Consider the following 26,989-nt stretch of genomic DNA (forward strand, 5'->3'; position numbering starts at 1 on the left):
GTATGTGCCCTCTTATTTGGCCCTAACATTGCATGTTAAAAATTAAAAGTACGGTATATATCTAACTGGGTTTTTCGTTTTGTTTTTTGTTTAAAAATATATTTTGAAGTTGAGCCAGCTAACAATAAAGCTAAAATTACAGCCACAAGAATAGATGGAAAATTCAAACAGTTTAATAGACTTCATGGTTGGCTTGCTGTGGCTGCCGAATATCTGGAGGGAAACCAATCCCCTGGCCGGCTCTCCTTAGCATAACCTCTTCACAACAACCTCGGCTTACCTCTCTGAAAGAAGCTGTTACCCAAGTGGTTCCAGATGCTGTGTAATTGGCACCTCTCCAGCTCTGAAACAGTTCAGAGTGTCACTGAGAAACCCGAACGACCAATTTGTTATATATCAATGTGATTCTTTTCTTTCTCCGTGTGTCCCAAAGCTAGTTTATTGTTACTGATTTGTCCCTGGGACATCTTGCCTCCTGAGGCTTTCAAGTACTGTACATTTCTTCTCTTAATCCAAGCCACTCCAGGTGTGTCTGTGAATGAAGTGTGCAAGGAGACAGCTGGCTTTAGATTTCGCACATTGGTGACAGCCTGGCTCCTTTAGCTATGTTTAGCTGGGGGGCTAGTTTGGAGAGGGAGTTCTTGCTCTTGGTTTTTTGCATCTTTATTTTCGATTTAGTTGAGATTTATGTGGAAATTGTTCAGTTTGGTTCTGTATTTTTTTAATGTTTTATTTATTGTTTATAGGTACTTTTGTTACATTGTGGTTATGTATTTTTTAATGTTGTAAGCCGCCTTGAGCATACAAATAAAATTTTGTCTGCATATGTATGTTTATTCTGTAGTTGCTACTTGCTGCTGGCTCTGGTTCTCAGTGACTTGTCACTTTTAGGAGGGAAATATTTGCTTAAGTATTGGCTTTGTTGTTTGTCCTGCACCTGGGTAATATTCCTTCCTGCCTTTCTGGTACCATTTGATAAAGTTTTATGGGCCTGCTGTTAGAGTGATTAAAATGGCTGAAATTACTTCACCATCCCAGATGTAGGGCAGATTGTTGTTGGGGTTATTTTTCCTAATTCATTGTTCCCAATGACATGCATCATGCCTGGCAAATATATTATCAACCCTAAGGAAAAATGTTTCTGTTTTGTTAGATGTTTGGCTTATAACAACTATGCTGGTCACCCACACCTGGAGTACTGTCTCCACTTATGGGTCTAGTGAAGGGTGGGCCTGATCTCTGGTTCTCCACCATGCCTTGGTGGACAAGTCAGGTCATCCTGTGAATCCACAATTGACAATAGATGTTCTGTCTGGAAGCAACAGACAGCAATCTAGTGATGAGTTACAGGGGTCAGCAAACTTTTTCAACAGGGGGCCAGTCCACTGTCCCTCAGACCTTGTGGGGGGCCAGACTATATTTTTTTTGGGGGGGGGATGAACAAATTCCTATGCCCCACAAATAATCCAGATGTGCATTTTAAATAAAAGGACACATTCTACTCATGTAAAAACACGCTGATTCCCATACTGTCCGTGGGCTGGATTTAGAAGGCGATTGGGCTGGATCTGGTCCCGGGGCCTTAGTTTGCCTACCCATGAGTTACACCAATATAGTTATCTCCCAACTTCCGAAAGGTATCACCCTTCTACCTGACTAGCATGACCAGACTTCTGATTAGCAGAATATTGTCAGCTGTCAGTCAACTCCCACCTAGTTGCCCAAACACCCTTCAAAGTGGACTGCTGCAAAATGGTCCTTTGTTCCTGTTAATCCCCCTAACTTGCACTGGATGCTTGAAGCTGGTGGTGACAACAAGAGTTTTGCAGTGCTAGTCTGGACCAGTGTAGAAATGGCTAGACCTAGATAATGTTTTGTTTCACTTTTGATCTGCATACATGCTAACTTTTATTCTTTTGGATAAACTGCTGAATTGGATTTCTGAGCTGTACTGGTTTCTGAACAGGTTTCTCAGGGGCTGCTTGTCCTGCCACACAGTTTCAACTGTTTGGGCTACACTACTAGTTGGGACGTGGGTGGCGCTGTGGGTTAAACCACAGAGCCTAGGACTTGCCGATCAGAAGTTCGGCAGTTCGAATCCCCGCGACAGGGTGAGCTCCCGTTGCCCAGTCCCAGCTCCTGCCCACCTAGCAGTTCGAAAGCACGTCAAAGTGCAAGTAGATAAATAGGTACCGCTCCAGCGGGAAGGTAAACGGCGTTTCTGTGCGCTGCTCTGGTTCGCCAGAAGCGGCGGCTTAGTCATGCTGGGCACATGACCCGGAAGCTGTATGCCGGCTCCCTTGGCCAATAATGCGAGATGAGCGCCGCAACCCCAGAGTCGGTCACAACTGGACCTAATGGTCAGGGGTCCCTTTACCTTTACTAGTTGCTTAGGGGTCTGGGAGAGCAGGAGGGGAGACGGGCCGAGAATTGGAATTTATCTGGCCTTTTCCCTGCTTCCAAAGAGACCACTGTACGGCAGTGGGAACCCCGTGCTTCTTACCCTAACTCACACATAACTGGGTGGTGACAGCAGAGAGAGAATAGGATCTCTGGTGCTACTAGGCTACCCTACAGGGTTGGCACCGGAGCAGGGGCTGCCCCACCTTTCCACTGGGTACCACATTTTAAGAAGGATGCTGACCAACTAGAGCCTTCCAGAGGAGGGTGACTAGGAGAGTGAGGGTTCTGGAACCAAATCAGAGAATTGTAGGGTGATGTGATGGACCAGCTGGATGCCAAGCAGTGGGGGGAAGCACCAGCTGGGGAACCCCAAAGGGAACCCCCGGGGGAAAGAAGGCTTAGAATCAGGGATTGGTGGTAGGATGATGAGTGGTCAGAGGGAGAAGACTGGGAGGAGGAAGAGGTGAAAGCTGAAGGGGCAACATGGTTTGGTGAGCAGGAAGAGGCTGGGGCAGAGAGCCATTCAGGCTCAGGGGAAGAAGAGGAGGCAGGAGAGGAGAGGAGCCACAAGACAGGTTGCTGAAGATTGGTCATGCTTGGGGAAAACACTGGAGAGGAGGAGACTTAGGCACCTATGGGAAGGCAGGGACCTTCAGTCCTCGCAACTGCTTCACTGAAGCAAGACCTACTGGAAAGGGCAGCTGGGAAGAGCACTAGGCCTGCACTGTTTTGGTTGCCTTGAATAAAGTGTTAACTTCACGGACACCATGTTTTTATTGCCAACCTATGCTTGACTCTGGCTCCTGACAGGTTGGAAGGGACCTCCAAGGGCTCTCTAGTCCAGCCCCCCGAGATGTAGGAATCACAGCTAAATCCTATGGCGACTAGTTGAAAGAGGTGGGTGTTTTCAGCCTGGAGAAGAGAAGATGGAGGAGAGAGATGATACTGGTCTTCAAGTATCTGAAAGGCTGTCATGTAGAAGATGCTGCTCCAGAGGGCAGAGCTAGAATTAATGAGTGGAAATTGCAAGGAAGCAGATTTGGACAGAAAATGAAGAGCCTGCTGGATTGGGCCCAAGGTGAATCTCATCCAGAACAGCACCTTCCCCACCTGCAATTCTCAGCAATGGGTATTAGAAGCATTTTGCCTCCAACAGTGGAGGTAAGAACATGGCAAGTTTTTATAAAGCCATCCTAGTTGGTGGCCATAATCGCTTTTTTACTTTATTTTGTCTGTCCTGAATGTTGATTCCGCTTCATTGGATGTCCACAAATTCCAGTGTTTTGAGAAAGTGGGGGAAACTTTTCTCTCTCCACTTATTTCACACCATGCATAAATGTATACATCTCTGTCAAGTCTCCTTTTACTTGCATTTTTTTTTTCTAAAATAAAAAGCCCCAAATGTTGGAACAGGGTTTGCGGAGTTGTGTTATGTGTGTGTGCTTTTTAAAAAAAAAAATCAGATTTTTTTTTGAAGAAGTTGTTTATTTAATCCAAATTAAATAGCTACATCCATAAAATTTCACAATGTATGTCTTGTTTTCCTTTTGCTTAAGAAATCCATCCCATCCCACTGCTCATCCTTTATCTCCGTTCTTTGCTGCAGGAAAAATAAAGAAGGAAGGAAATGAAAGAAGCAGCCTGGTGAACTGCCCTGCCCAAATCCTTAGACTGCAAAACGTTCTATAATAGGGGCTCTCTATAATCTCAGGGTGTTCTGTGCATTCTTTATTTTCCGTAGACCATTTTCTCATGGGCAGCAAAAGATAACATCTCTCTCTCTCTCTCTTGTCTGCTGGAGCCTTCTGAACCCCAGCATGCTCAACACAAGCTGGGATAATGGCCTGTCTGCTGTGCTGGCACTGAGGATCCCCACAGGCAAATCTGACACATATGCTGTGGAACTGCAGAATAATAGCCCCATTCTGAGAAGAGGGGATAAGGTGTATCAACCTGGCCTCCAGGCAACGCACTTTGATCTTTATTCATACCATACTGAATTACCTCTTGGCGATATGTCGGTTTAGCTGAGGTGCCTGGAGTTCTATGGTCAGGAATGCCAGGTTCCTTGCCCTACAGCCTTGGAAGCCAAAGCAGACAAGAGACATCTGTGGACTGCTGTCACCTCGGCCCAGTACAGTCGTACCTCAGAAGTCAAACGGAATCCATTCTGGAAGCCTGTTCAACTTCTGAAACGTTCGGAAACCAAGGCACGGCTTCCAATTGTGCAGGTGCACCAGAAACAATAGCGGAAGCTGTGCCGGACATTCAGCTTCCAAAAAAAGTTCGAAAACCAGAACACTCACTTCCAGTTTTCAATCATTATGGAGCTGGAATGTTCAACTCCCAAGGCGTTCGGGAGCCTAGGTATGACTGTATACCTGAAGGAGTGTCTCCACCCCCATTGCTCAGCCTGGACACTGAGGTCCAGCTCCGAGGGGCTGCTGGCAGTTCCCTCTCTGTGAGTAGTGAAGCTACAAGGAACCAGGCAGAGGGCCTTCTCGGTAGTGGCGCCTGCCCTGTGGAAAGCCTTCCCATCAGATGTCAAGGAAATAGACAACTATCTGACTTTTAGAAGACATCTGAAGGCAACCCTGTTTAGGGAAGTTTTTTATATTTGATGTTTTATCATGTTTTTAATAATCTGTTGGGATTATGATTATGATTATTACTATTATTATTATTAACCACCTGGTGGCTTTATTTAGTTCAAAGCAGTTATAGAAGGCTCTGATCTTGATTGGAACAGTGCCATGAAGCAGGAGGTGTTTAGCCCTTTCCCCATTTTTCTAGGCCTGTCTGCCCTAACCCCCAAGCTGCTATTAACCCCACTTGTGTCCGACTCTTCATGACCCCATGGACCAGAGCACGCCATGCACTCCTGTCTTCCACTGCCTCCCGCAGTTTGGTCAAAATCATGCTGGTAGCTTCGAGAACACTGCCCAACCATCTCATCCTCTGTTGCCCCCTTCTCCTTGTGCCCTCCATCTTTCCCAGCATCAGGGTCTTTTCCAGGGAGTCTTCTCTTCTCATGATGTGGCCAAAGTCTTGGAGCCTCAGCTTCAGGATCTGTCCTTCCAGTGAGCACTCAGGGCTGATTTCCTTCAGAATGGATAGGTTTGATCTTCTTGCAGTCCATGGGACTCTCAAGAGTCTCCTCCAGCACCATAATTCAAAAATTAACCCCACTAGAGAACCTATATCATGTCTGCATTCCCCCAGTCCCCAGTGGGGCTAACAGAAGCTCAGGAAATAATTTATGCTTGAAATACGTAGAAGGACTAAATATTACTACCACTCCTCCAACATCACTGGGCATCAAGAGCTGGGGTTCACCAAAAAATTAACACTTCAGTCATGGGTTGTCATACGCCCAGGTTTCCCAGCACATTTTTACCTATTTTTGGAAATTCCACCCCAATGGATGAATCCCAGATATGTCTGGGAAATCCCTGGTGTATGGCAGTCTTATCAAGAGCTCCATCTCCAGCAGATGCTTTGAAATAAATTGAAAAAGTGGACTACAACTCCCATCAGCCCAGCCAGCAAGGCCAGGGTTTTTTGTGGGAATTGCAAATCCAAAGCATCCAGAGATGGCCCAGGTTAGGGAAGCCTCCCATGAGAAGCCAGTCAAAGAGAGAACAAGTCAGCGTCCGAAGGAAGGCTCTCTTTGAACAGTCCCTCCGCTTCATAATATTTTTTTATCTCTATCTACATTGGTCATATTTCAAATTGGGACAGTTTGAATTTGTGAAGCAGGTGTGGGATACCTTCCCCACCCCAGATGTTGCTGAATTGCAGCTTCCACCATCCCTGGCCATCGTCCAAGCTTCCTGGGGCTGATGGGAGTTGCTGTTTAGCAACATCTTGAGAGCCAGAGATTCCCCACTCCTGTTGCAAAGTGTTGCTTCCATGAAACGCTGTGGGTCAGATATTACATTCAGAGCTTGGATGCAGCCAGATCTGACAATTCAACTTGCATCTCTTTGTTCCTTAGACAATTATGGTGAGTTGTCTCCTAGACATTCTATCATCCTGATGAGTTCCATTGCTTTAATATTTGATCAGGATGTTCTGCCACTGGTACAGTGTAATGAATGAACCTAATGTTCAAGTGGCAATGTAAAAGTCACCCTGATATTTGATGGGACCATTATCTTTGTGGTGTGTATCCCCACCCCCACACCAATTTGAGAAAAGCTAAGTGCTGTAACGCAGGGGTCACCAAACATTTGGGGCTAATGGGAACATTTGCTAAGTGGGAAAACTGCTGTGGGCATCACACCAGACTGTAGTCAAACATATGCTGCAACCTGTTCTGTTGGCTACAGTGGAATGTTTATTTCAAGCCTAATTTTAGTGGCATGAATCATAGAACCATAGAACTCTACAGTTGGACTGGACCCAATGGGTCATCTAGCCTAAACCCCTGCAATGCAGGAATCACAGCTGGGATGGAGGAGTGGGCAGGAGGCCTACTTGGCACAATATTGGTGACCCCTGCATAGATAGATAGATGATAGATAGATGATAGATGGTAGATGATAGATGATAGATGATAGATGATAGATAGATAGATAGATAGATAGATAGATAGATAGATGATAGATATAGAATACCCTCCAACATTGCTCCAATGAAAATAGAGCAATGGAATAGGATGTCCTATTCCATAATCATAATAATTTTTTTATTTATACTCCGCCCATCTGCTTGGGTTGCCCCCAGCCTCTCTGGGCAGCTTCCAACCTATATGAAAACATAATAAAACATGAAACTTTTTTTTAAAACTTCCCTATACAGGGCTGGCCTTCAGATGTCTTCTAAAAGTTGTATAGTTACTCCATACCCTCCCAACATTTTTCCAATGGAAATAGGGACGTCCTAAGGAAAAGCGGGACATTCCAGGATCAAATCAGAAACTGGGATGGCTTCTGTAAATCTGGAACTGTCCCTGGAAAATAGGGACACTTGGAGGGTCTGCTGGCCCAGAGAATAGATGATAGATGATAGATAGATTAGATAGATAGATAGATAGATAGATAGATAGATAGATAGATAGATGATAGAAACAGTGGTGCCTCGCAAGACGAAAAGAATCCGTTCCGCGAGTCTCTTCGTCTAGCGGTTTTTTCGTCTTGCGAAGCAAGACCATTGACGGCTTAGCGGATTAGCGCTATTAGCGGTTTAGCGGCTTTTAGCGGCTTTTATCGGCTTAGCGGATAAGCGGCTTAGCGGCTTAGAAAAGGGGGGGGAGGGGAAAAAAACCCCGCAGGAACTCGCAAGACATTTTCGTCTTGCGAAGCAAGCCCATAGGAAATTCGTTTTGCGAAGCACCTCCAAAGCGGAAAACTCTTTCGTCTAGCGAGTTTTCCGTCTTGCGAGGCATTCGTCTTGCGGGGCACCACTGTAGATAGATGATAGATAGATAGATGTGCTATTGTGTTCTTTCAAGCAAAGAGATGGTTGTCTCTCTAAGTTCTGGGTAGCTTGCTAGCTAAAGCTACAGAGTCTTATGGTGGGTAGAGTGGACCTAAGCCACCTAGGTACTTGTGAATAGATCCTGCCTTGCATCTTCAACGAAGCCCCCAAAGCTGGCAAGATGGGGTTTCCTAAGGCCAGAGGCCACACATCCTGTCTTTGCCTTCAGACATCTCCTCCATGCTGCTCCAGCTCTCTTCAAATAAGTGAGTGAGCTGAAGTGGGTAAATTCCCTGTGGTGACAGCACAGCTGCCACCTCATGTCTTATTCCTAATCCTGTTCCTTTCATTTCAGCTCAGGCTTTAGTGATGTTGTAAAGTTTCATTTCCAGAGACTTCTCTCCTGCCAAGAGCTGTTACATACTCCCAAAGCTCTGTCTCTCTCAGATGCTAAAGAGGCACCATGCCGTTCTTAAACCACCAGGGTTGGTGGGGGGGGGGTCTTTTCTCAAAGAAGTGACTGCCTTGCCCTGGTCTTCGGTGTTCTTAAAAATCCCCCACAAACTGGACGGCTGCAATCCATTGTGTGGCAAAATACACTTTCTCGTAAAATGGCATGTTTATTTTGTCCCACGTTTTATTATCCTAATCTTCTTCTATGGTGCTCAAAGAGGTAGGCTAGGAGCTTTCTCATTTTATTGTCACATCAAACCTGTGAGGAAGGTTAGTCTGAGAAATGATGGCTTCCTCAAGGCTGCGTGACAAACATAATGACTGAACAGGAGTTTGAGCTGTGGTTTCCAACTATCAAACCCAGAACTGGCACTCATAGGCCAAGAAGCGTTCAGAATCTTTAGCTGTCATGCGGAAGCTGGACACTCAGAAATAAATGGATGAGTAAGGCAGAAATTACAAAATAATGTAAGTGATAATGGGGTAAAGAGTCAGACTATGCACTGGTGGATCACTAATGGCCCATTATCTGATCAATTCTCGCCAATTTTGAAGATCTAAGAGTGTGACATTTCGCCTCTGATATACGCTTGCCTTCAGGTCTCCATCCACTTGTTCCCACTACAGTCGTACCTTGGTTCTCAAACATAATCCATTCCGGAAGTCTGTTTGACTTCCAAAACATTCAGAAACCAAAACACAGCTTCTGATTGGCTGCAGGAAGCTCCTTCAGCCAATCAGAAGCTGCAGAAGCCACACCGGACATTCGGCTTCCAAAAATTGTTTGGAAACCAGAACATTCACTTCCAGGTTTTGATCGTTTGGGAGCCAATTTGTTTGGGAGCCAAGGTGTTTGAGATCCAAGGTATGACTGTACTTTTATCCTACAATGAAAGTGAACAACTTTAATTAATTTGTATTGATGGGGAGCTTGTTGCTTATTTAATGATAAAAGTAAAATTAATTAAGTCTTCATGTGTCTACTTGTTTAAGGCTGTATATTAGTCCATTCTTAATGTATATCTTTCCTGAAAGGTTTGCTGGAGAAAATGAGTGAAAAGCCTGTAAGATCAAAACTGTTTTAGTAACTCTGGTTTAGCAAAGTATGCCTTAAGCTGCAAAGCACCTGCTCAAATCTCTCCCATAAATAATTTCAGCTGGCTCATGCCCATGAAAACCCTCAATAATTCCAATAGGGGTTTTTTTGTGCTTTACATCCAGAAGCTCAGCACACAGTGATTGTGCTTTATTTTCTTTTAAGGGACTAGTTAGCCTGGTTTCAAGAACACAATGGAGCAGAGTTATTAATTCTGATTATTTGTGGCTTTTAAACATTTAAATCCCTGAGCTCAGCTGCCGATCCACTTGTTACTTCTTGGCAGGAAGTCAAGCGCCTAGTTCAGAGTCATCTTTTTATTATTCTTCTTCTTCTGGCTGCCAATAATGCAGTGTTAACAAATTTGTCAGAGTGTATTTATCTGTTGCTATGTCTGTTGTTAGATGAAGAATGCAAAGCTGAGGACACGTTGGCAATGGTACTTTCCCTGTTAAATAGAATACTTGCCGCCTCCCACCACTGCAGGGAAACTGCAGAACATTAGCGCTGCCTTTTGCTCACGTCTCTCCTATCCATCGAAGGCTTCTTTTTCCCAAATGGAACCAACACGGGAGTGGCGGTGACATCCATAAAGCCTATCAAATCATAACGCGGTACATTCTACGGTATTTAAGATAATGAGACAGAGCTTTCTGTGCTCTTCTCAGAGATCTTTCTGCGTCAAAGTACAATCAGGGGAGCACTTACGCCATCCCATTTTATGAGTCACTTTCAGTCATTCTCATACTTTTGAAAATGAGCTCCAGGAAAGCAAAGGATTCTGTGTAGTGGTGCTTAGTGTGTGGACAACCCCTTGCACTCTGGGTTTTGCGCGTTTTGTTCCTTCCTCCTGCACACGTGGTTCAATTTTTGTTCGCAGTCCTTTGAGTTGCCTCGTCTTTCTAGAAGGATCCAAGGGAGGAGAAACTTGCACGGTGCTGCTGTTCTTTGAAAGCTCTAAACTTCGATGTTAGCCCATCATCACGTGTCGAAAAGTTGCTTCTGCTCTAGTACTTGGTACTCCAATTCAGGACACCTGCCCTGATCTCTTGCCTGAGCAGCATCCCAGGATGTGAACAGAAACCACAGTCCACACTGGGCAGGGATGAGGAACATCTACCTGTGGCCCATATACTGCCCTTCCTGGCTCCAGTCTGCGTGACCATCAGGGAATTTCCCTGGGCTAGATTCCACATCCAGGGCTAGATTAAGACCTTTAGAGGCCCTAAGCACTTAAAAAGATTTTCATGCCCCCATATATAACTAATTCAAAACATAAACAATAATAAACTGTTAAGTAACATTTTATTTTTCAAAATGAAACGAAACCTACCGTAAGATGGAAAATAATGTTCATGTTTGTATGCTTCCACTTTATTTATATTTAAAAATTTCTCCTCCTTTTTCTAATTTCAAAGTCGGTGATCAGATCCTCAGCACTAATCTTACATAGCACATCTGCTTCTATGCTTAGCAGAGATGAGGCATCCAGCCTGTCTTGTTGCACAGTTGTTCTGCTGGGATTTTTAATATGAGAAAATGAATGCCCAGCGGAGCAATTAGTGACCATTAATGTTAAAAATCTGATAATGGACAATTTCCATGGTGCCCTCCTTCCCTTGATGCCCGAAGCACATACTTATTTTGCTTAATGGTTAATGCAGCCCTGGCCACGTCCCTCGCTGACCTTGTTCTGCAACCTCTTTGACCACTTTTGTCTGGCTAGATTGTGTCTTTGATTTGTGACAATGCTTCTTGCTGGTCTGGATGGAAAGGTGGGTGGGAGGGCAGAAATCTTTGGCTTCGTGGCTGGAACATAGGCTACTGCATTGTTTCCCAACCTTTTCCTGACCCCCTTCTGACCTTGTTTCCTTCCTGTGCCCCCCCCATGGACACAGCCAAGGGGGGCAGCTGCCCCCCATAAGAAAAAAATCAATACAAATCAATACAAATCTGAGTTTCTACCCCCCCCAACAAATATCCTAACTACAAACACACACACACACCCCGCCCATCCTACCGGTGGAAAGGTATCTATTTAAATGTTTCGTTTGGAAATAGAACATGTTTTATTTATATTTTTATAATTTATACAAAATGCACTTACATAATAAAATATTGTTGAAGCAGAAAAACACAGAATCATAGAGCTGGAAGAAACCCCAGGGGTCATCTTTCCAGTGCAACCCCCTGCAGTGTAGGGAACTCAGCTAAAGCATCCATGACAGCTGGCCATCCAACCTCTGCTTAGAAACCTCCAAGGAAGGAGAGTCTGGAACCTTCAGAAAGAGATCCATCTTCCATGTATTATAAAAAGTTAACAACACTTATCTGACCCCAGTTATTTGACACAGGGCGGGAAATCTACAGATACAGTCCAAAAGGCACACTGGGAGTTCTGAATATATGGGAGAATTTTAAAAAGCAAGTGGTCCTCACTGAACTGGTGCAGAAAGAGCTTGTCAGCCGGAGTAGGCCTGGCTGCTTGGATAAAACACTACAGTGGTACCTCAGTTTTCGAACAGCTTATTTCACGAACAACTTGGAACCCGAATTTTAATTTTTATCATCTACAATTCTGTTTCATTTTATAGTAGAGTACATTGATTATTGCTTTCATTTTATGGATCAGTGGTCTCGTTGGATAGTAAAATTCATGTTAAATTGCTGTTTTAGGGATTGTTTTTAAAAGTCTGGAACAGATTAATCCATTTTGCATTACTTTCTATGGGAAAGCGTGCCTTGGTTTTGGAACGCTTTGGTTTTGGAACAGACTTCCGGAACGGATTAAGTTTGAGAACCAAGGTACCGCTGTAGAGCAGTAAGGCCCACTGAACTCAATGTGGCTTTCTTCTGAGTAGACACTTAGTTATTTACTAGATGCAAGTCAGCAGCACCAGATGACCCTGCTCGGCTAGGCACTGGGGTGGATTTCACCCCGCACCTTGCAGAGCCGGGCCGACGCTGCCAATGGGCCCTGCACCCCTCAGCAACATCCAAAGGCCCTGGTCCACTAGGTGCTGAGGTGGATTGCACCCTGCACCTTGCAGAGTCAGGCTCAGGTTTCCACCGGGCCCGGCACTGGCAGCAGCAACAAGCAGCTCCAGCTCGCCCAGCCCTACCCATTGCTACCCCACCACCGCACTTACCTGACCTGGGGGTTCTGGATCATGGACTCTATTGGTCAAAACAGGGGCCTCAGCGATTGCCCTCCCCGGCAGAAACAAACCAGGACTGCTAGAAGAAAACACATGTGGCAAAAAGCAGTGTTAGGCCCTGGTGGGGCACCCACTTACCCGCCCCCTTACCCGCTTGTGATTGGCCAAGCGGATAGCCAGCTGTCAGGGGTTCAGGAGCAGAAGCACAGGGAAGAGGGGAGATGGAGAGCGAAGGGGAAGAATCTGAGGGCAGCGTAGGAGAAGATGACAGTGGCCCGAGAGATTCCATGAGCCTCTCCAGCGAATCGGAAGATTCACAGAAGGGGGCGCCGGTGGCCAGGGCAAGGGGGGTCCCAAGGGGGACACCCCAGAAGCAAGGGGCCAGCGGGGACTCCCAGAGCAGCAGTTGGAAATCAGGATCAGCTTCCCCACCAGAGCATAGTGGGGGGGGGGAAGAGTCAAAGGTATCGGGAGCAGCGTCTCCCCCAGCAGGGAGAGGAGAGGAGTCAGGGCTGACCACGCCTCCATCGGAGAGTCAGACAACGGAGGGGAGGTCAGATCCGGCCAGTATCCCGGAAGAGGGAAGCAGTCACAGAAGTAGTGTAACGGTCAGGAGGAAGGTCACTGGGTTGGCGCGAGAGGCAAGTTCAAATGTACAGGAGCGTGGGACAGCAGAGAATGAGGATTGGGAACCGGGTCCTAAAGCCCGCCGGAGGCAGGGGGAGGAGCTAAGCGACTCAGCGTCAGAGGAGTCCAGAAAGGGGAATGCCCCAGCGGGCAGGAGGACCCAGAGGAGGAGAGAGCAGCGGAAAAGGTGGAGCAGGGCTAGGATCTTAAACTGGTGTCAGAGGGGAGGAGATTCAGACGGGACTTCGCCGATCTAGGGTTTAAGACGTAGGGCTGCGCGCTGCGGCTTTGAAATGGAAATTGAACTTCAATAAAGACTTTTGTACATTACGACAGCCTAGCGTTGGTCCTCTGTGAGCTGGGACCTAGAGGCAGCTCTGACACCAGCCAATCAGGGGTTTTTTTAAAAAAGATTTATTTTTCTTCACTTCTCACTTTCCTCTGTGCCCCCCCCCCCCCATTTACACAATTTTCATGGATTTGGAATATCCTGGGGCCCCCAGTTGGGAAACACTGGCCTACTGTTCAGCAGTAAGAGCCACACCTTTTGCTCCACCTGCTTGGGCTCTGCATCTGCCAGAAACGTTGCCAACAAGGGAACAGGACCCTTGGGTCGAAAAGGGGTTTCTCACTCTTCACAGAAGGAGATACGCAGTGCTCACTCAAGAAACGCCACATCCCACCTGGTTTTTCCCTAGGACTGTTTCCTTGCTTTTCTGGTTGTGTGCTAGGAGACCTGAGCCAGGAGCACAGAGGCCCATCCTGTGCAGATGTATCCATTCAAATTTCACTGTGACTGCTAGTAATTCCTGGAACAAAGGCTGGCAGCTCCGCTGCTCAGATATCTCTTTGGGAAAGCTAATCTCCCCCTTGTTGTGCCCTGAGCCCTTCTCTCTGGGTAATTGTAGTGCTTGCATTTTAATCCGCCAGATGTGTGTGGTCCGCATGAAGGAGACTGCAGCCACCTTTAATTGAGGAGAGCAGCTCTAGCGGTTTAGGACTGGGATGTCGCATGGCCCAGATGATTCCGTTCTGGCAGTGGCTCACCTTGGGCATCCATCCTTTCCCTCCACCCCCCTAGTCCCTTGGAATGCATTTCCAGCAGCTTATCGCTAATGTACTGCAAGGATGCTTTTAAGCGAATTAACAAGCTGTGTGTGAGGCGTAGCTTTTCAGGGTGGGAAATAATCTATTTTGTAGTGGCCTGCGTCTTTTGGGAGCGAGGTTTTGATGAGCTCAGTCAGTGCCAGTTTAGTTTTATGGGAACTCACTTTCAAAGCAAAGTGTCCTTTCAGCTTCTGTAGTAAGGGGTGGCGGTGACTTCTACCAACCCACCCAAGGCTTTGCCATTGAGGAATGACCTCTTGGGTTTTATAATAAGGCTTTGTCCATTGTTGGTCCTGCATGTTTACATTTAATTAGCCCAGGTGGCCTAAACCTTGCTGCAAGCTGTTTGATAGCCAGAAGAAACCAAAGACGTGAGAGCAAACACATCGCCAGGTCTGAAGCTGGATGCCAGCAGAACTTAGAGAATTAGCTCTTTCCAGTGATGCTTAGGAGGATCCTTATCTTATGAGTTCACCCAGCTGATAAGATTGCCATGCTATTACCTTGCATTTGGTAGCTGCCATTATAGTCCCCAAGGTCAGAAACTGCTCCTAGTGTTTATGTGACATTCTTGGGCATGGGTCTGCCAATTCTTTCCACAGTAGCCTGCTTTGGCCAGTGCTTTCTGGTTCTATAAGCACCCAAGCAAGGAGGTGAAGTGTTGCAGGCTCTAGGACTTGGGACCAGGAAGAACTTTATCAACTGAGACCGGAACTCAAACCTTGTACTATATAAACTGGATCACAGTCTGCACACTGAGGTCCAGCTCCAAGGGCCTTCTGGTGGTTCCAAACTGTGAGAAGTGAGGTTACAGGAAACCAAGCAGAGGGCCTTCTCGGTAGTGGCGCCCGCCCTGTGGAACGCCCTCGCATCAGATATCAAGGAAATAAACAACTATCTGACTTTTAGAAGACATCTGAAGGCAACCCAGTTTAGAGAAGCTTTTAATGTTTGATGTTTTATAGTGTTTTTAATATGCTGTTGGGAGCCTCCCAGAGTGGCTGGGGAAACCCAGGCAGAGCGACAGGGTATACCGTATTTTTTGCTCTATAAGACTCACTTTTTCCCTCCTAAAAAGTAAGGGGAAATGTGTGTGCGTCTTATGGAGCGAATGCAGGCTGCGCAGCTATCCCAGAAGCCAGAACAGCAAGAGGGATTGCTGCTTTCACTGCGCAGCGATCCCTCTTGCTGTTCTGGCTTCTGAGATTCAGAATATGTTTTTTCTTGTTTTCCTCCTCCAAAAACTAAGTGCGTCTTGTGGTCTGGTGCGTCTTATAGAGCGAAAAATACGGTAAATATGTTGTTGGCTCCGCACTGTGGGAATTGAAGTTTGTTAAGGGTTTGTTAAGGGTGCTGTGAAATGTAGCTCTTTGAGGGGTCTCCTAACAACACTCAGCACCCTTAAGAAGTGACAGCTCTCAGGATTCTTTGGGAGGAAATCTTGACTGTTGAAGCGGTATAAGAGGGTGTTAAATCTATGGTGTGGGTGTAATCCGCTGCTTGTCCACCAGGTTTCTCTTACGCACAGCAACCCAGGTCATGTGGGCGGGGAGGGGGGGTTGCAGTGATTTTTAGGAAGTCATTAGTTTGCACCAGGCGTCCTATTGGGAAGACCCAGTTTTCCGAGTGCATGTTCTGGAAGTTGGGCAATAGGGGCAGTACAGGATTCCTTTTGGTGTACTGACCTCCCCGCTGCACCAAGGATTCCCTGCCCGAGCTGCTTCAGGTCGTGGCGGATGTTCTCCTGGAGACACCTAGCTTGGTTGTCTTAGGGGATTTTAACATCCATGCCGACACAACCTTACAAGGGGCCGCTCGGGACTTCGTGGAAAGCATGGCCTCCATGGGGCTGTCCCTGAATAAGTCTGGCCCAACCCATAGCCGCGGACATGCCTTGGACCTGGTGTTTACCTCTATGGATGTTGGTGATCTGACACTAAGTAAAAGTGAAACGAAAGAAGTGCCATGGTCAGATCACTTCCTGGTGCAACTGGACTTCTCTGCGACCCATCCCCTCTGCAGGGAGGTGGGACCAATTCGGATGGTCCGCCCCCGCCACTTAATGGATCCAAATGGTTTCCAGAGAGTGGTAGGGGATGCTTTATCCCATGTTGATGGCCTTTCAGCTGATTCCCTGGTGGCCCGCTGGAATGTGGAGTTAACCAGGGCTATTGACTGTTTGGCTCCGAAGCGCCCTCTCCGATTGCATGGAGCCTGGACAGCCCCGTGGTTTTCCACGGATCTGAGGGCAATGAAACAATCGTTGAGATGGCTAGAGCGCCAGTGGCGGATAACTCATTCCGAATCTGACCGGACACAGGTTAGAGCTCAACGTCGAGCCTACCAAGTGGCGATAGCGACGGCGAAGAAGAATTTCTTCACTGCCTCTATTGCATCTGCAGAAAACAGTAGCAGGAGACATTTTCAGGTGGTTCACAATTTAACGGAACCACCTGCAACATTGGGGCCCAGTACGGGCCACATGTTCTCCTGCAATGATTTTGCAAAGTTTTTTGCAGATAAAATCACTCAGATTCGGGAAGAAGTAGACTCCACCGTGGGAGCAGGGCCGGGGTGGGAGAGTGCTAGAGACCTGTCTAGTCAAGTTGTGTGGGATCAATTCCAATCTGTTAGCTCCGAGGATGTGGACAGGCTGCTTGGACGAGTGAAGCCAACCACCTGTCTCCTGGATCCTTGCCCATCCTGGCTTATAAAAGCTAGCCAGGAAGGACTGGGCGATGGGCTTAGTGGGGTGGTGAATGCTTCCCTCCGTGAGGAAGCCTTCCCAGACCTGCTGAAAGAGGCGGTTATTAAACTGCTTCTTAAAAAACCATCTTTAGATGCGGCCACGATGGCCAACTATCGCCCAGTCTCAAATCTTCCATTCTTGGGCAAGGTGATTGAGCGAGTGGTTGCTGAACAACTCCAGGCACGCCTGGAAGAAGCAGACCATTTGGATCCCTTCCAGTTGGGATTCAGGCCTCATCATGGGACTGAAACTGCCTTGGTTGCACTGGTTGATGATCTCCGGCGGGCTAGGGACCAAGGTGAGAGCTGTTTCCTAGTTCTGCTGGATCTCTCAGCGGACCGTCTTGAGGGGCTGGGAGCTGGGGGCACTGTCCTACAGTGGTTCCGCTCCTTCCTCCTGGGCCGTGTTCAGAAAGTGGTGGGGGGGGATGAGTGTTCAGACCCTATAACATGAGTGTTCAGACCATATAACACCGGTCTTGAAAGACCTACATTGGCTCCCAGTACGTTTCCGAGCACAATTCAAAGTGTTGGTGCTGACCTTTAAAGCCCTAAATGGCCTCGGTCCAGTATACCTGAAGGAGCGTCTCCTCCCCCATCGTTCTGCCCGGACGCTGAGGTCCAGTGCCGAGGGCCTTCTGGCAGTTCCCTCATTGCGAGAAGCAAAGCTACAGGGAACCAGGCAGAGGGCCTTCTCGGTAGTGGCGCCCGCCCTGTGGAACGCCCTCCCACGAGATGTCAAAGTGATAAACAACTACCTGACATTCAGAAGACATCTTAAGGCAGCCCTGTTCAGGGAAGTTTTTAACGTGTGATATTTTAGTGTATTTTTGGTTTCTATGGAAGCCGCCCAGAGTGGCTGGGGAGGCCCAGCCAGATGGGCGGGGTATAAATAAATTATTATTGTTATTGTTATTGTTATTGTTATTGTTATTGTTATTGTTATTGTTATTGTTGTTGTTGTTGTTATTGTTGTTGTTATTGTTGTTGTTGTTGTTGTTGTTATTGTTATTGTTATTGTTATTGTTATTGTTATTGTTATTGTTATTGTTATTGTTATTGTTATTGTTATTGTTATTGTTATAGTGGTGGGCTGGTATCTCAGATGTGGGCGTTTATGGCCTCCCTGTGGGACAAGAGAGAGAGAGAGAGAGAGAGAGAGAGAGAGAGAGAGAGAGAGAGAAAGCATTCCTTTATTGGTAACTGTCAGGGGATAGCGGTGGAGGCAGCAGGAGTGGCTCAGTTAGCAGCACACATGGATGCAAGCTGCTGGTGTCAAGCAAAGGCTGCCAGCCACTTAATGACTGTATGCTTTCACAGGTTCCACTGTTTCACCCCCTTCAGGGATGGCATCAGCACCCAGAACTCTTGAACAGCTGCCAGGACCCACTGGTGCAGGGCTGACCTCAAAACCTTGTCAGATCTCCCTCTCACCTCTTTTCCCAGCCTTAAGTTTACTTGGTAGCAACAGCTGGGTTTGGGAAACTTCTTACCATGCACTTTGGGAACAGTAGACTAACAAGCAAGCCTCCAGATTCAGCCACTACTGTCAAGTAAACTCGTGGCCAGGGTTCCCAGAAGCCTGGTGCCAGCCCTATAAACTAAATAGAGACATGCAGTATTAGTGCCTGTGATTGGCAGGGAATATGAGGCCTCTGGATTGGCTCAGCCAGGTATAAATAAATTGCAAGATCCTGGCCGCCTACATTTTGCCTGGCCAACAAAGTAGAATTTCCTGCCCTCAACATGCAAGAACAAGACCTGTGTGAAATCTTGCGAGTGCAGGAAATTCTCTTTGTCTTACCCACAGCGCAAGCCAGTCGCTCCGATATCTCGTTCCTATGAAATTATCTCATTTCCAGTGTTAGAAAAAGACAGCTGCCTCCGAGAGCCGGAGTTGAAAAGATTCTGCCCCTTTGTCTCTTTCTCTTTCTCCATTGTACCTAGCACAATGCAGCTGATCTCCCAGTGGTATCTACGTGGCTGAAATAAAACAGTTCCTCATTCATCCAAAACCTTAATGCAGAAAAATGATTATGGATAAGAACAGTTTGTCACCTGTGGACAAGCGTATCTCCCAACATTGCCACTTTCTTCCTCTCCCTATTTCTCTGACTGCTCAGCCCTTGCCCAGAAAGAAACTTTTCTGAATGCAAAAGACAATAGGTGGAGCAGAGGTCTTGGGTTTGGGAGCAACTGAAGCCACCCACAACCCCTTAAATAGGAACATAGGAAGGTGCCTTTTTCTGACACAAAATGTCAAAAGGGCCATTTGGAATGGAGAAGCGGTTGCCAGAGTCATGGCTTCAGACTTCTTTTCTTTCCCCCACCGTCCTCACCCTGCTTCTCTGTTAGAAATCAGCACCTCCTACATCTTACACTAGCATTTGCATGTGATGTGTTAGTTATCCTGTTAGGCATAAATCTAAAACCTGTAGTGTGTAAATCAGCCCTATAGTGTGGGAGGTGTTGTACCCTAGGATGATTTGGGAGTGCTGGAGAGAAAAAAGATAGGTGGGGGGCATAAGTAGGACTGTGGAAAAGCAGAGCCATAACTAGGGGAAGGTGAAAGAGGAGAGTGCAAAATATGGTCTGAAGTTCAACATCAAAAAAACGAAGATCATGGCTACTGGTCCCATCACCTCCTGGCAAATAGAAGGGGAAGAAATGGAGTCAGTGAGAGATTTTACTTTCTTGGGCTCCATGATCACTGCAGATGGTGACAGCAGCCACGAAATTAAAAGACGCCTGCTTCTTGGGAGAAGGGCAATGACAGGCCTAGACAGCATCTTGAGAAGTAGAGACATCACCTTGCCAACAAAGGTCCGTATAGTTAAAGCTATGGTTTTCCCAGTAGTGATGTATGGAAGTGAGAGCTGGACCATAAAGAAGGCTGATCGCCGAAGAATTGATGCTTTTGAATTATGGTGCTGGAGGAGACTCTTGAGAGTCCCATGGACTGCAAGAAGATCAAAGCTCTCCATTCTGAAGGAAATCAGCCCTGAGTGCTCACTGGAAGGACAGATTGTGAAGCTGAGGCTCCAGTACTTTGGCCACCTCATGAGAAGAGAAGACTCCCTGGAGAAGACCCTGATGTTGGGAAAGATGGAGGGCACAAGGAGAAGGGGGCGACAGAGGACGAGATGGTTGGATAGTGTTTTCGAGGTTACCAGCATGAGTCTGACCAAGCTGCGGGGGGCAGTGGAGGACAGGAGTGCCTGGCGTTCTCTGGTCCATGGGGTCACGAAGAGTCGGACACGACTAAACGACTAAACAACAACAACAACTAGGGGAGGGTCTAGCCAGGGTTTCTGCCCTGGGTGAAGCCTCCATAATAATAATAATAATAATAATAATAATAATAATAATAATAATTTAATATTTATACTCCACCCATCTGGCTGGGTTTCCCCAGCCACTCTGGGTGGCTCCCAACAGAATATGAATAATAATTTTAAAAAAGCAATAAAACATCAAACATTAAAAACTTCTCTAAACAGGCTGCCTTCAGATGTCTTCTAAAAGTCAGATATTGTTTATTTCCTTGACATCTGATGGGAGGGCGTTCCACAGGGCGGGTGCCACTACTGAGAAGGCCCTCTGCCTGGTTCCCTGTAGCCTCACTTCTTGCAGGGAGGGAACTGCCAGAAGGCCCTCGGAGCTGGACCTCAGTGTCTGGGCAGCCACTGAGGCTCGCAACCTTCCATCAAATCTGGGCTTCAGCCAGCAAGAAAGATGAAAAGGTGAACTGGCAGCCACAAGCTCCATCCTTTCCCTTTCCCCATGAAACTAAAGAAGGCTCATTTGCAATTTGATGCAGAGAGAGGGAGAGTTGGAAAATCTGGAGAGGCTGCTTGGCTCTCCCCAGTGAAGCAGAAGATAGGATCCCCTGTGTATTTGCTACTGTGAGAAAGAAATTCTGGAGGGAGGGAGGGGAGGGAAGCTGAGGAATAGAATCAGTTGGACTAAATGATCCTTAGGGTCCCTTCCAACTATACAATTCTATGATTCTATGATCCCTTCAGAACTTTGAATGTACAACTAAGGTTGAGTCATTTTACAGACTATGCATGATCCACAGACAGGAAAGTAAGGGGTGTATGAGCATTTTTTCCTGCTAGAGGCAGTTCCCTGGCAAGCTCTGGTCAGCCTGGCTGCATTAGGATTGTAATGGAAGGGTACCGTACTTTCTACTTTGGATTGGCAAAAAGCATTTCTTCACCTTAAAAGGTAAAGGGACCCCTGACCATTTGGTCCAGTCGTGCCCGACTCTGGGGTTGCGGCGCTCATCTCGCTTTATTGGCCGAGGGAGCCGGCGTACAGCTTCCAGGTCATGTGGCCAGCATGACTAAGCCGCTTCTGGCAAACCAGAGCAGCCCATGGAAACGCCGTTTACCTTCCCGCCAGAGCGGTACCTATTTATCTACTTGCACTTTGACGTGCTTTCGAACTGCTAGGTTGGCAGGAGCTGGGACCGAGCAACGGGAGCTCACTCCGTCGCGGGGATTCGAACCGCCAACCTTCTGATCGGCAAGTCCTAGGCTCTGTGGTTTAACCCACAGCACCACCTGCGTCCCATTTGTTGAAGCTTATGCTGGAGTAAATTTACACATCAAAACTCCTTGAAAGAGTTTGCGCAGAACCAAGAAGAGGGGTGGATGGCAAAAAACCCTCCGAGGCTTTGTTAGACATGATACCAGAGCATTGCTACACAGGGGCAGGTTCTTCTATTATATGTTAGATATACCCAGCCTTTCAACCAAGACTGGCCTGCAAAGTGGCTTAGACTTAAAATCCATGTGAAGGTGCAATTTAGGGGTGGGTGTGTTTTAGAGGGGAGCAGTCTCTTCTAGCTCCTGGCGGCTGCTGGCACAGTATAGATGCCAGTCTTTTCATCCAGATGGAAGGGGCAGAAGGAGCTGCAGATGGACTCGGGGGCTGGCTGATGATAAAGAGGCTAACCCCCACACATGCAGCCCCTCTTGCTGATCTGCACAGTCTTTTGCCCCCTTGGCAATTGATGTTCTGGTCCAGGTTCCAGGCTAATCTCTCCAGCGAGAGGAAGCAGAAAGAGCTGCAGATGGACCCAGGGGCTGCTTGATGGCAAAGCTGATGTACCAGAAGGGGCAAGTGTTGCTTGCCTTGAGAAATATCATACACTGTCAGGTTAGGGCCTCTCCAGATGGTAGCAGAGCCCAGGGCTGATGTAGCGCTAGACCATAAGTATTACAAGAAAGAGGTACCAGCTTCTAGCTCCAGATTTTTTCTGCAGCATTTGCTGTTTGGGACTCTGCCATCCAACCCAGCTGACCATGCTCATTGCCAGTCTGCTCTTTGGACAGACAACAGTCAGCACCAGGATCAGGCACAGTCTCCCTGGATGGCTTCCAGGTATTATGAATGGAATGATGGATGAAGAGGACCAGCAAGGTGGGCAGGCAGGCATTTTTCTCCCTCTCTTGCAATTGTAGGAAAAAGAGTCACCCAACACAGTTGATTGGTTAGAGGCAGACAGGATGAAGCGCTTATTCGCACAATAAGCATAATTTAACCTATGAGACGGATTCTCAGAAGTTGTGGTAATGCTGAAGGCAACTTTAGGAAAGGGTTGCATTAAATTTATGGAGGATAGAGTCTTATAGAGGCTATGAGAGCTAGGACTGTGATTGTTGTTGTTGTTGTTGTTTAGTCGTTTAGTCGTGTCCGACTCTTCGTGACCCCATGGACCAGAGAACGCCAGGCACTCCTGTCCTCCACTGCCCCCCGCAGCTTGGTCAGACTCATGCTGGTAACCTCGAAAACACTATCCAACCATCTCGTCCTCTGTCGCCCCCTTCTCCTTGTGCCCTCCATCTTTCCCAACATCAGGGTCTTCTCCAGGGAGTCTTCTCTTCTCATGAGGTGGCCAAAGTACTGGAGCCTCAGCTTCACAATCTGTCCTTCCAGTGAGTACTCAGGGCTGATTTCCTTCAGAATGGAGAGGTTTGATCTTCTTGCAGTCCATGGGACTCTCAAGAGTCTCCTCCAGCACCATAATTCAAAAGCATCAATTCTTCGGCGATAGGAACATACAAAGTTGCCTTATAGTTATGGTGCAAGGTGATGCCAACCTTTTGGGGGTCTGTGGGCATGTTTGCACACTGGAGGAACTGTTGTGGGCACCACACACACACACACACACACACACACACCACAGCCAAGCACACACCACAGCCTGTTATATTGACTGCAGCAAAATGCTTCTTCCAAGCCTAATTTCAGGTCTTTGGGGAGACACTGTGGGCCCCAGGGGCAGCCTTTGCAACTACCTGTGTACCTGTTGGCGCCACATTGGCAGGCCCCTGATATTCCTTGGTCCATGCTGGTCATTTTTTCCTGGTGGTGACACCACAGCATCTCAGGTCCAGTGGTCTAGAGACGTCAAAGAAGCGTTTCAGTAGGCAAATTAAGGCCCGGGGGCCGGATCCGGCCCAATCACCTACTCAATCCAGCCCACGGACGGTCCGGGAATCAGCGTGTTTTTACAAGAGTAGAATGTGCCCTTTTATTTAAAATGCATCACTGGGTTATTTGTGGGGCCTGCCTGGTGTTTTTACATGAGTAGAATGTGTGCTTTTATTTAAAAGGCATATCTGGGTTATTTGTGGGGCATAGGAATTTGTTATTCCCCCAATATATATATATATATATATATATATATATATATATATATATAGTCTGGTCCCCCACAAGGTCTGAGGGACCCACGGCTGAAAAAGGTTGCTGATCTCTGGTAAAGCATTGTAAATTTAAACAGGGAAAACCGGTAGAGGAAAACTGGACTCCACGTCGCCATCTGGTGGCACAATGTTATGTCACACATACAATGCATATACCGTAAATCGCTTTTTCTTTATCAGTCTAGCTCAGTCCCTATTCATCACCTACCACCTGATCCTTTAAGTGGGAGATGTCAGAGTATGACCGTGATATCTTAATCATGGAGACCATATGCTGCATATCACTAAACTAATCTCTGCCCAAAAGGGGAATTTCCACATTCTGTGGCAACACCTGGTGAGCAGATGCTGAAAGCGAATCAATTAGGGTCTCTATGGCCACCATGCCCTGCTTTTGCTCCTGGCATCTGGCAAGCAGAGTTTCACTGCCTCTGAACACCGAGGTTCCACTTAGCTGACATAGCTAATTGTTACTGATGGTTCCATCCTCTGTGCATATGACTTAACCCATTCTGAAAGTTATTGGTGCCCATTTTTCTGTCCATATATCATCACAACTTCTGCAAACTTCCCAGAGATATCTGGCTATCAGAGGCAGAATACGAGAATCATCTTTGCTTGATCCAGCAAGACTGTCGTCATGTTACTCTGTTTCAAGTGCACAAAATCAAGTGCTCCTCTGTATGGAAGTCCCCCTATGGACCTGATGCCCCCAGATGTTCTTTGACTACAACTCCCATCAGCCCCCGCTAGCTGGGGCTGATGGGACCTGTAGTCCAACGACATCTGGAGGGCAGCCGGTTGGCAAAGGCTGCCCTGTGGTGTCTTTTCTTTTTCCTCAGTGTGGGATGAGGGAGCATGTCACTTGCTCAACACCACAGGGATTTAAACATTTCTACTCAGACTGGACAAAAACCAGACTGGTGGGGAGAGTGGAAGCGGAAGCATCTCTTAATTTTTACTGGCAGAGAGATTCCACAGAGTGGGTAAATTAGCCATCAACCACTCCCTTATCTGGGATGCGGGTGGCGCTGTGGTCTAAACCACAGAGCCTCTTTGGCTTGCCGATCAGAAGGTTGGGGGTTCAAATCCCCACAACGGGGTGAGCTCCCGTTGCTCGGTCCCTGCTCCTGCCCACCTAGCAGTTCGAAAGCACATCAAAGAGCAAGTAGATAAATAGGTACCACTCCGGCGGGAAGGTAAACGGCATTTCTGTGTGCTGCTCTGGTTCACCAGAAGCAGCTTAGTCATGCTGGCCACATGACCCAGAAGCTGTATGCCGGCTCCCTTGGCCAATAAAGCTAGATGAGTGCCGCAACCCCAGAGTCGGCCACGATTGGACCTAATGGTCAGGGGTCTCTTTACCTTTTTACTCCCTTATCTACCAGACTAATACATCATCACAGTAAAGTGTAATCTGGTGAATGCTCAGCAGATTTTCAGCAACTACAGAGGGATCCAGTTGGCTTTTCACAAAATCCCAAGTCTCTTACCCACCTTGGGGTGCAGAACATGGGAAGAAAGGTCTTAAAAGTGGTCTGTAGTTTGTGTATCAGTCCATTGGGCACACAGACTGAGTGACAAGCGCATTCTTCATATCCTTGCTTGATCATTAGCACTGCAAATCGATTGGAGATTATGGCAGAACCCAAATTTATGTATGTTTACTCAGAAGTAAGCCCCACTCTGCTCAGTGGGCCCTACTCCCCAGTAACTGCTCATAGGTTTGCAGCTTACAGGGCAATCACATGCATGTCCATTCAGAAATAAGTTCCACTGAGTTCAGTAAGATTTATTCCCTGTCGGTTGCATTTAAGATTGTAGCCTGAAATTAACAGTTTAATTTACTGTTTGCGTAATTTGGGAACCTTTGGAAGAGTATTGAAGATAACACAATTTTAAAAAGGAAAACCATCCCTCAGTCTTAGCCGCACAAATTCAAATTTGCCTAGCCCTCCCCGCTCCCAAAGCCCCGACCGGTCTCAGACCAGGCGAGAACATCTGGGGCTGAACCTGGGCAGTTAAGTTAGTCAGCCCCTTACTTGGCAGCCCCAAGTAAGAACAGCTTATAATAAATAGAGTTTTAATTATTATTTTTTAAATCCATCTATTACTATAGATCGATTAGAGATGCTGTCCTATTTAACTCCCCCCAGTACGCATAGGTATAAACTAAATGGTTCCGAAAATATACAGATGAGGCATTGGGGCTGCGATCCTCTGCTCAGTTACCTCGGAGAAACCGTCCCATGGAAGACAGCGAGTCTTATGCCTGAGAGTAAACAAGGGACTGGGCTGTTCACATATCTCCCAGTCATCAGATTGGAAATTAGAAATGAAGGGCTCAAATCTGGAACAAAACAAAACAATCTTATTGCTGGAATCAAGCTGGTGATTCTCTCACATTCCGTGCAGCCCTGTCTGAGCTTATGACATATTGTTGACCAGGAAAAAGCCACGGCAGTGAGGGTGGGCGGGCTGCGGAGTGGGGGGGGGCTTGGAGAAATGGGAGGGGAGAAGATGTTTAGGGGGGAGATACCAAGTGTCTGGCTTGGGGCAGAGGGAGAGACGGAGAGAGGCAGCCGGAGCCCCCGTTTGGCGGCGCAGTTCCCCCCCTGGGAGGGTGGAGGGGAGGCGGGAGGAGAGGATGCTCCGCTCGGCGGGGGTCTCCGGCTCGCAAGCGGAGGGAAGCTTTGCTGCAGCTGAAGGCTTGTGCGGAGCAGCGCCGCTCTCGGCCGCGCAAGGGCGCATCTCCAGCTCTGGCTCCGCCTGCGCCGCGGCGCTGCTTCCCGGACGCTGACCCTCCGCCTACTTGAAGCTCTCCCCACCGAAGGCAGGGGCCCCGAGGCGAGGATCGGCCGCGCCCGGGGGAGGGACAAGGATGCCTGCGTTCGGCTCCCTCCAACTCGGCGGCTGAAGCAGCTTCCTCGGCTCAGGTAAGGCTCCCGAGAGCACCTTTTCCCCACCGGGGGCGCGTGCCGTCGAGGCGCACGGCGAGGACCTCCCGAGTGCCGCCGCCTTCCTCTCCAAAGCATTGGGCCAAACGAAAATAGAGAGCAATAGCGGGGGTCCCGGAGTGGGGAGCAGCCTATCATATGTGGGTGGGCTGGGGGGGGGAATCTGAGGGCGAATGGGCGACTCTTTGAATGAAGTTTGGGGAATATGTGGCTCCTCCAGGCACGCCCCGTGGACAGCGCCCTCGTGTGCGCATCTACTCAGAAGCGAGTCGCCTTTGAACTTGCTCCCAAGTAAGCGGC

General features: G+C 47.6%; 1 protein-coding gene across 2 annotated transcripts in view; it reads left to right on the plus strand.

Annotated features, from left to right (window-relative positions):
- SYNDIG1L (synapse differentiation inducing 1 like) overlaps positions 1 to 26,989 on the plus strand; it is a 95,514-nt gene that overhangs the window by 21,763 nt on the left and 46,762 nt on the right. The window contains exon 1 of one of the 2 annotated variants that reach the window (XM_079972824.1): positions 26,259 to 26,668. The exons of the other annotated variant lie outside the window; for it this stretch is intronic. The gene's annotated coding sequence lies outside the window, so the exon portion shown is untranslated. Of the gene's footprint in view, positions 1 to 26,258; positions 26,669 to 26,989 lie in introns of those variants that run through there. 2 annotated transcript variants of the gene reach the window in all.

The sequence above is a fragment of the Podarcis cretensis genome (genome assembly GCF_951804945.1).
Source record: "Podarcis cretensis genome assembly, chromosome: 1".
Classification (NCBI taxonomy): domain Eukaryota; kingdom Metazoa; phylum Chordata; class Lepidosauria; order Squamata; family Lacertidae; genus Podarcis; species Podarcis cretensis.